This window comes from Saccoglossus kowalevskii, chromosome 16 (genome assembly GCF_978046115.1).
Source record: "Saccoglossus kowalevskii chromosome 16, keSacKowa6.1, whole genome shotgun sequence".
Lineage (NCBI taxonomy): Eukaryota > Metazoa > Hemichordata > Enteropneusta > Harrimaniidae > Saccoglossus > Saccoglossus kowalevskii.
The window spans coordinates 21,560,010-21,570,302 of record NC_140656.1 but is presented as its reverse complement, the minus strand read 5'-3'; the positions used below and the strand labels follow the sequence as shown (position 1 = coordinate 21,570,302).

Sequence of the window (10,293 nt, the reverse complement as noted above, 5' to 3'; positions counted from 1 at the left end):
TTTCACAACTTGTTTATTTATATACGTATAGCAGATGATTTTTTTTGAAAATTAGTATTTATTGATTTTCAGCCCCCAAGTGACTGTGCTGCGAACACCAGAAAACGATCTTGATTCCGGGAAAGGACGCTGCAAGAAGGACTTTCTCTGTGAAATGTTGACCGAAGAGCACCGAGTTTAAGCTGCGAGAACTGCTTTGCAGAAAAGAACCCGCCATCTTGCTTTACTGCTACCGAGGGGACATCGCCGCGCAAACCAGGATCATTGTCTGCGTTGTTACTGAATTGTTCACGGCGCATCTTTGAACCAGCTTTTAATCCAGCCTGTGCGGTCTTCTTTTAGTTATGAACTGGTCAGTTATTTAGTAGCCAACATTACATTGTATTTTGAAATACGAAACATTATATTGCTATTGACGAACATTTCCGTTGTTGTTGTTTTATTTGTGCTACTTCGTTGTTTTCGAATATATTATAGTGTATTTTAATTGCTGATTATTTTATCTTTATTTGACAAGTTAGTCGTCCCCAGGCGGTATAAATGCCTGTATGCTCCTCACAACGCCAAGTTAGCTAGCCCAAGATTCGAATACGATTTTTAGCTCCCGTGAACCGGAGCTTATGTGGTACTGGTGTCTGTGACTAAAATTTGTTCCACTGATAACTCGAGATCTACAATTTCAATTCAAGCGAAATTTGGCACACAGCTAATATATGATGAGTAGATGTGCCCATTAGATTTTGGTGCAATGCCATGCATATTAATTAGCTTATTATTGCATTAATTAATTTATAACAAGTGGTCTTTGACTTGGGTGAGTAGCCTAATTTGCATATTGTGATACCAGTATTTTTGCGACAGAATACGTTAATATTTCATTGGAAGGTCTGAAAATGCGAGTTTTAGTACATAATGATTTAATATATCATGATGGATGTTATTTGATCAGATACAGCAACTAAAACATCAAATTTATGCGGTTTATCAGTATGGCGAGTACGCATGCACAGTTACAAGGGTACGTGACGCAGTCATTTTTTCAGTTTGAAGAAAAAACATTATTCCCATTGTCTTGTTCTCCGACGTTTTTAACGCAATCACACCTGTTATAATCGATATAGAAGTATTTCTACCATTACGAGAAGTAATTCTTTCTGGTGAGTACGTTTATTGATTCTTTCTGGGTTTTTTTCACCTTTTTTAGCCATATTTTTTGTTCTCTGTTTTTCCAGACATGGGCAGCATCATACACTGAGTTTGACCATGGTTTGACCGAGACTGACGGTATTTTACTCCCTTTTTATTTCCGTCACGTGGGGGTTCAATTCTACCGAATCGGACAGTTTAACAATGTTATGAGCTGGTCGGCACATTTGTTATTCCTCTCTTCTGCACTTTTCTATTAAAATAGCCACTTATTTTTACCATTGCTATTTTCGTTAAAGCCAACATGGCGCTACTCCCGGTCCTACTAATTACTGCTCGGAACAAATGGGACTGCCCGGGACCGATTCAACTATTTAAGACAGGAATTTGACTGATTTTTGAATACTTCCCCGCTAAATGTATTACCTCCTACCAGTGCTCAAATGATCATGCTTTTTATTTTAGCCACGTTGCGCACTGACCGGTAATCTCGGGTGCCGACATTGTTGCACTGTATCAACGTAATCCCAATGCAACTTTGAATGAACTGTAAATGCTGCGTTCAGTCTAGAAAATACTATCGCAAAACATGTGGAAATAATACATTTAACAGCAGAATACGCCCTTGTAAAGTGAAGTGACTTCTAAAGACTGAATGTTTCTTGCAAACTTTGTATACGGGGCCAGTTTTAGTTATAAACCGACGTTTAGCTTCATGTTTATGTCCTACCATATGACAACAGCCGAACAAATTATGGTTGTTTTTTGAGCGGATCGCCAACCAGACTACCAGATTGTTTTTGTTAGCAAGGACCATGAATGTTACTATTTCAATATATCTTTAGAACAGTGTATAAAGGGAGAGTAGGAAATCAAACGGGCGGTTCACCGCGGTACACCGTGGAGAGCCGCAGACTGCTTATAATTAGGGGTCTCTACCGCGGTGGCCACCGGTACCGGTTGCAACCGCGGTCGTAGGACAGATGTGAAATACGTACTTAACAGTTTCCTTTGTGATTCCATGAGTCTTTGTTTCAAATAGCTGTTTTTATATCGAGAAGATTACGAGCATCGCTGGCATGGAAATACTAAGCATATGGTAATACTATCGGCATGTATTTTATTAATATAAAAATCCATAAGTCCAATGCTGTATACGAATTGTTGTTGCGTGAAACAATGTTGTATTTTATGCATGTATTATCACCCATTCCAAGAGTAAAAGTCGTAACTTTCGAAGGTACAAGTATTATGACTCGATTTTTTGAACAAATGTTAAGTATACACTATATCGTTTTGCGTCAAACTGGGTGGCCCGAATTTAAATGTCAGTGCGTGAACTCATTGAGGTCATTGCCCCCCACGTAATTCAAACACGTGGTTATTAGAGTTCAGTCGAAATGTACGCGAATAATGCGATCGAAGTGCGCTGCGAGTTTATTTTAGAAAAAATTACCATTACGCGTGATATTGTATGGTTAATATTTCGTATAAAATAATTCGCCGATGAGTCACAGTTATTTAAATTATTTTCAAGTCGGTTAGTGTCCCAACAATAATAAAAATAACTTAGCAATGTATTGCATTTACTAAGTTGAAATATTTAGAGCCCGTGCAATACTGTAAACATATTTGCGTTATTAGAAAAGCAGCACACAAAGTAAACGGTGTTGAAATCTTCAAAGCCAATACAGAGTTGGATACAAGTTGTGTTATTACAGTACCGCTGGATATGATAACAAATTTACGAGATCGAAGCGCGGACCAAGAAAGAAACGGGCTGTTAAGGTAACGCGCCAGTTCAGTGCGTGACTTGGGGGTCAAACTTCGGTCAACACACACTTGATGTCAGCATCGGCGCGTAGCAAGTTTCGCAACGTACTTGAAGTTCAATTGTGCCCCAAAATTATGTCGACGATCACTCAATTGTCGCAGCGCATGTTGTACCAAGTCCATGATACACCCCGTTTCAACTTCGGCTTGCTTTTCCTTCTTAGTGCATGTTCTTGTTCACGTAAATGCGACCTCTCTCACCAATGTATTAAAACACTTTGAAGTTATACTTATGCGTGATTATATTTGGTCTACGCGAAACATTAACCTTTCTAAACATTTTCTGAGACCATACATGATATATATTCACAAAATAATGCGATCATATTTTATATTATGTTGATCTCTACGTCTTTCTGGATCGTTTTGTGATTTTATTCCAAAGCTCAGGCAAATAAAATAATGTCAACTATTATAGACTAGTTTCCTAGCTTTTGGCTCAGCCAAATTAGTTTAATTTTTCATTAGAACTTTGTGACCTTTTTAATTTCCCAGTTCTTTGTGTTCATTAATGGTCTTGACAATAAGTGTGAATTGCTATGCATAAATTTGCATAAAATGTAGTCGACCGGCGAGCACCCACCACCACCGCGGTAATGACCGCGGTGCACCGCCCGCTTGATTTCCTACTCTCCCTTAAGTGAGTATTTTCGCCCGGGCAGTCCCATGCTGACGTTGCGTAATTTTAACAATGTGACGAAATGTTGAACGGCTCTAATCGCAGATTCTTACTTGCTAATTTTCAGCTACGCAACTTTCTTCAAATAAAAAATTTTGGTCACTGTTTTTTCAACCGTCGAAATTATCGCAGTGACGCCATTTTTTTTCATTGTGTTTGATTTTGACGAACAGGATTTTATGCTCCATTTATTTCTGTTAGCAAACTTCATATTTACCCATTCTCTGCCCAGGTGGGCAGTTTAACGTTATTAAAAGTTGGTGGGCAAATTCTTTTTCGTTTCTTTGTTGTATTTTCCTTTTTTAAGTAGTACATTGTCACCAATGCTATTTTTTAAATTCAAGTTCAATTTCACTTTGTACGTCATATTCATCAATAGACAAAATCGAAGGTAGAGTCCTGTACAACTTTCTGCCAAGTCAGTACAATGTATGTCATTACCACACAGACAAGCCGATATAACATGGTATTACTTTTCAAGACAACAGTATGCAATGCAATATCACTGGACATTACAAACAAGTGAATATCACACAATCATGTCAGTATACAATACGAAGAGCAGTCTTCCCAACAAAGTGGAAGTGACATTTATGGCATTCATAACTGTTCATTCATTATTTATGTAATGGTACACTACCAGTATTGTGCTTCCCAGTGTTCACCTGCATGATATTCGCTAATATCTCTTCTTTTCCCTTTCAGGTTTGCTGTGTACTGCGTGATTATATCAAAAAATAAATATATAAAGTAACATCAGAAACGCACCATATACCACACAAACATTAGCACATTAACATACTATCTGAGAAATTATCTAAGAATCTGAGAATTATCTAAGATCTGCAACTGAGAATTATCTGTAAGATCTGTGATCTAGATTTACCTTAAAACTATCTAAGAATCTGTGGCCCAGACCCGTCTAAGAATTATCAAAGAGTTGTGACAAAGAGTCATTGAGGTTGAATTTTTACAAAATCACTGAAATAAATAAATTCTGATTTATTTGGCACATATATATCCAAAATTCAAAGTAGTCAATTATCATCATTCATTATATGACATGAAAGTTAAGAGAAGCCGTAGAAAGTACAATGAAAAAAAATTATGCTTGATAAGCGACGGACAGTTGCAGGTTGTTCATACTTGATGTTTATTGTGCATGTACCTTGAACCCGTTTTTATCTTGCAAAGGCATTTTATTATGCTTATCAAGTATTTACTGTTGCCATGTTAGTTCTTGCACTTGATGTTTATTGTGCATGGTACCTTGGCAACTACCCCTTCAAAAAAGGAATGCCACTACAGCTGAATTTTTCATTTGTATTTTGAGATAGCGAGCAGGGATAATTTTTGTTCTATACACATTTCAGAGCTTTATCTCGGTACCAAAATTGTGAAAAGTTTGTTTTTATTTTATTTGCACATTTCTACCTGATTTTCATAAATACTTTGGGACAAATTATCCAAATGGACAATTGTCAGTTTCAACCTGTAGTAGATAACTTCATCCTTCACACACAAGCATGATCACCAGATTGGTTTAAAATTTTCAGTTTATTGATAAATATGTAAACTACCAAAGTGACTCTACTTTTATGTTATAATTACAACCTGTGCAAGAAACATTGAACACAACTGCAAGATTTATCATGTAAACTCTACATACCAAAAAAGTTTCACTCCATGTGAATGGATAAGTGTGGCCACTTTACATTTAGCATAAACAGAATAATAAAGAAGGTAGAACAATCCTCATCTGAACAATACTGGTGAAATCAATGCCACTGTACTTCTTTCACCAGGCTTTCAGAAACTAGTTTAAACTTGCTTTACTCACTAAATCCAAAGCAGTTTTTATTGTAAATGTAATAACTCCCTGCTTGCTACCTTAAATCAAGTTACAAATCATTTTCAAACCTAAAGATATTTAAAATAAAGAAACCATGCAATCTACTTTCTCACGCAACTCTTGTTTTTCTAAATATCCAGAACTACTATGTCTTGTTAATAGCAGACTTACCTGGACAAAATCCAGGATAGCAGCTTGTAGTTTTACCTCTGTCCAGAGTCATTTCTCAGATGCCTGAACACATTTTCTTGACTTCGTCCAAAGATAGTGACCAGTTGTGCAGGTGCACTTCATTTTAGCTTTGTTTAATCTATCAAGTATGGCAGACTGCCAGCCATTCTAAATTTCAAAATGTAGACTTTTTATATGTCAATTTCTCAAAGATGTGACTAGTTTTATTGATACTGGCTGCAAAGATGGAATGACCACTCGTACATGGGATGTAATTTTATTTCCCAATACAAGGAAATATAACCATCAAAATCTATTCTCTCCTATCCATTATTTCTCTATGATGACCAATTTTGTGTAGAACTAGGAACTGATTCAAATGAGTCATTTGAAAAAAAAAGTATAGCTCCCTCATATGTCATAGTTTCTCTGACATTTTGATCGACTTTATTGATATTTGGTAAAAGTATTATCGACCTACATGCAATTACATTCACTTATTATGCAAAGCCTATACCTTTACAATACCTTTACTTACTATGATCACACAGAAGCTATTTAGCTTAACTTTGATTTATGAAAACGGGAGATTCGCACCGGAGCCCAAATCCGGCACATTCAGCAAAATGTCTCATACGATCACATCTTTAATGACGTTCTCTGTGGATGTTTCTTATTGCTTTGAGGCAAAAAAGATAGCCGACTTAAATGATGCTTTTGGTGTCTGAAATATGTTGAAAGTACTGACACTCCAAGCATTTACATTCATACAGTTTGGATTGGCAAACAGCTGGTAAATAATGCTGCAGCCGATAAAAGTAAATTGTTTGATGGAATTTACCAATGTGAAGTTGACTATGCAAAATATGTTGTTTTTCCGATTTACAAATCTGTTAATTTTTCAAAAATGTCCCTTGAACATTTTCCAAAAGATATGCACTATTTAAATAACTGTTGGTTTGCCATTTCAACATCTATAAACAATATCTAGAAAAGGTTGTAATTTATGATTATTGACTTCAGAAACATTTTATAAAAATCGTAGAATAATGTTTTTGTAAATAATATATTTGTGTGTTTATGACATACATGTACGTATTGTTAAAAGACAGGCATAAAAACAGTTTTATACTGGCAACAACACTATTACCATAAAATGGAATGGTCGTGGTGGACGTCAATATGACAAAACTCATCTGATGGGACACATGTTAGTCAGCTGGGAAAATCAACACTAGTTTTTATGATAAGTACATGTATACTGAATTCAGCTCATTGATTATTGCGTATAAGTACTGACAGCGCTAAAGCAACGTGCAAAAGCCGTTGTTTGTGATGTAAGCGAATGAGAGTTTTAATATAAAATGTCACGTTTTGTAAATTCAATAACATTTTGTGGATTTCATGTATAAAAAATTATATTTATCACAACAAACGTATTGTTTTTGATTCAAAATAATGTTTTTATTTAATTACGAAATTACTTGGTGCGGTGATATTTCTAATATTGTGCACCAACTATCATCCGTCGAATCACAAATGTCAAAATGAAATGCAAGAGACGTGTTTGCTCTTCAGACTTCATTATTTGGAATGGCGAGTTTGTAATATTCGGGTCTATTTAAAAAAAAAAAAAAAAAAACGCGACCAGATATTTCATATTTTTCGGTCGGTTGCTGAGGGCAACAAAACAATTTGTTTTTGGCCATATGAGTTGTACAATCTTTACTCACTTTTCTGGAGTATTAAAATTTAGAGTTAGGTCATAATCTTCACTTGTTTGTGTAGAATATAGAATATACATGCTTAGTTTCAAGAATTTTCCTAAATATTAAACACTGCTGAATTAACAAATTGTGCAGGCATTTAGAAATACAAAGCTGTATGGATGTGTCAACATTAATTAACACATGTAATATTAACTTGCCAAGAATTTTATAATTTCTAAATTTTACAATTACTCTTGACTTTCTGCCATTTGAAATAACAATTCAGTACATGCATTTCAACTTTACAACGCAAATCATCAACTGCAATCATTCATTAATGTTAGGGGATATAGTGTACACACAACATCTTCTGTTGGTTTTGTGGAATATTCTTGCTGGTCCATGTCTGGCCACTGGTTTTCCTCTTGTTCTTCATGTATTTGACCACAACTTTATCACAATCGATATTAATTACCTCAGCTAGGTAAATATGAACCAGCCTCTTTCATTTTGACTGCAGTTTGATGGCACCAAAATCACCAATTTTAGGTTTTCTGTAAGTTAACAAGGAAATACATATTTACAGTTTCTGTTACTCTACATATTATATCATCTCACCAAAAATTAGTCATAAATCATAAGTATTAAATGCAACAAACGGTATTGGCTTTCATATCATTTTCTGTAGTAGTGGTTTTAGGTTGTTCTCCTGTGGTTACAGAATCACTGGCTGCATGGCAACTTCCACCATTGGCATTGACGTCACATATTCTGTTTTGCTTTGCATCACTTTCTGTCACCTGGTTAGATGTTTTTTTTTCCCTCCAACATAATCATGAAAAGGGCATTGGTGACCCCCAGCTTCTGGAGAGCATTGTTGACAAAAACATGACAGTTGTTTAGTCAAGACTAATCCATTTTTCCCTGTACTGCTTACAGCATGTAGTTTTCTGGTACCAGGTAATGTTTGGTAAATTCTGTGGTCGTGTTCTCCGTAGATGTCTTCTTTACCTATGCAAAGAAAAGTTCTCTTAGAATTTTCATACAACTTCTGCCGCGAATTGTATAATGATTTGCCAACTTGTTCCAGCTCATATCTGTCATACACATACAAATCATGTGCATTTGTTACTTTGAATTGTTGTTTATTGATAGCTTTGGCAATGTTGCATTTTACAATTGCGCCCAGACCATCACATATTGATTTACCATGACTGGTCTCATAGAAATTACGTTGTATTTTCACTCCAAAAACCTTTTCTGAATAGGAGATATCTGAAAACGCTACGTTTTCTTCATATTGAGCTGTTGGCCCATCTGTGAATTCCTGTATCTCTGAATTGTACATTTGATGCTCGGAGACTTTCTATCACTTGTGACTTGAACGAATGAACAGCATGGGCATCATGTTTGAGGTCATCCGTAATGCATATGAATGAATGTTTCACAACAGTTGGTTTACCATTAATTTCCTCAACAGATGCAGTGAAAGTAGTGGATAGTGATAGGTCCTGATCCCAATATGCACTTTGAAGTTCATCTAGATAGTTAGAAACACTGAAATATTTTTGCCAAGACAGTAAAAACATGAACACTGCCATCATAAATAGAAAAACTTGCACTTGTAGATCATCAACTTGCTCACTACTTCTCCATTATCAGCACCCTGATCATTATATATATTTCTAAAACCAAATTTATCATGCATTTGTATTTCCAAATTTGCACAAACAATATGACAAAAATAAAATTATTTATCACTACGATGTAAGTGGAGTACGGTAAGGAAGTAGTGTTTTGGTTTCGTGGCGGTGTGTGGATCGTCATATTTCAAATTTGTTACACATACAACATGTCACATAAAATTGTTTTGTGATTAGATCAATTTTGACCGTTTGGCAGCTATTTGAGACCCAAAACTGTGCAGATTTTGATTAAGAGGGACTATAAATTACATGCATCTAATACAACATTCTTTTTACGTTGTTAAATTAATGTCAATGAAGTTGCAGTATTACTAGTATGTCGATTTTTTAGAATGTATGTATGTTAAAATAAATGTAAACTTTTCCTTACCATAGTATATTCACAGATGGGTGGCTTGTATAACACAGATCTTAAGAACCTAGATAGCTATTACATATGCATGTTTAATTTTTTTATTGGTTTTCTGTTCCCATTTTGCGCATTGCAGCACATCATTTCGTCTCTGCTCCTCTTCAATTTTAGAATTTTTCAACTTTTCGACTGCTGCATTTACTGAGTCATTATAAATGCTGATTTCTTCCTGCAGCTGGTGTATTTCATCATATTGCTCTTCTGTACCAGATCTGAAAGTAATTAATAATGGAAAGACTAAACAAAAACATGGAAAAACAAATCTTAAAGACAAATATATTAATGCTATAAAAACGTTTGAAAGCAGGTGTGATTTTCTTTGAAAAAAAATTGTCTTTCAGATGAATCATATACACAATGCCATATGGCTAAGCCCTTAAACTATTATACATACTTTTTCAATGCTTTCCATCATCGGTCTTAAATTTGTCAATCAAAAGCGCACAGTGTTCATGCACAGCTCAAGCAGTTAACCAGGCTCCCAAGCATCTGAAAGAGCTCTTGTTATCCCCATCCATTCTGCAGAGGTCTCGGGCCTGTTCGCCACAACCTATTTCAGAAGGTCAATATCATGTGTTACTAACCATCTGAATAAGTGTTCCCTCATGGGAGTGGCCATTCTGCAATGTATAATCAGAATTTATTTAGTTTCATTTAAAGTTACTGGTTAGTACACGTCGCCTATTGAGAACGTGGTCATAAATGCCCGGCGTCGTCTGCTTTGTTTACATAACAACGAGCTGACAGTTGTGTACATTTTGAGTAGGTGCAAAAACAAGCTATGC

General features: G+C 35.6%; 1 long non-coding RNA gene across 1 annotated transcript; it reads right to left on the bottom strand.

Moving 5' to 3' along the window:
- Positions 1-9,621: 9,621 nt before the first annotated feature.
- LOC144354638 (uncharacterized) lies at positions 9,622-10,050 on the bottom strand. The gene is made up of 2 exons (XR_013420975.1): positions 9,903-10,050; positions 9,622-9,720 (listed from the first exon to the last, which is right to left on the bottom strand). It is a non-coding gene; the product is annotated as an uncharacterized LOC144354638 (long non-coding RNA).
- Between the last annotated feature and the right edge of the window lie 243 nt (positions 10,051-10,293).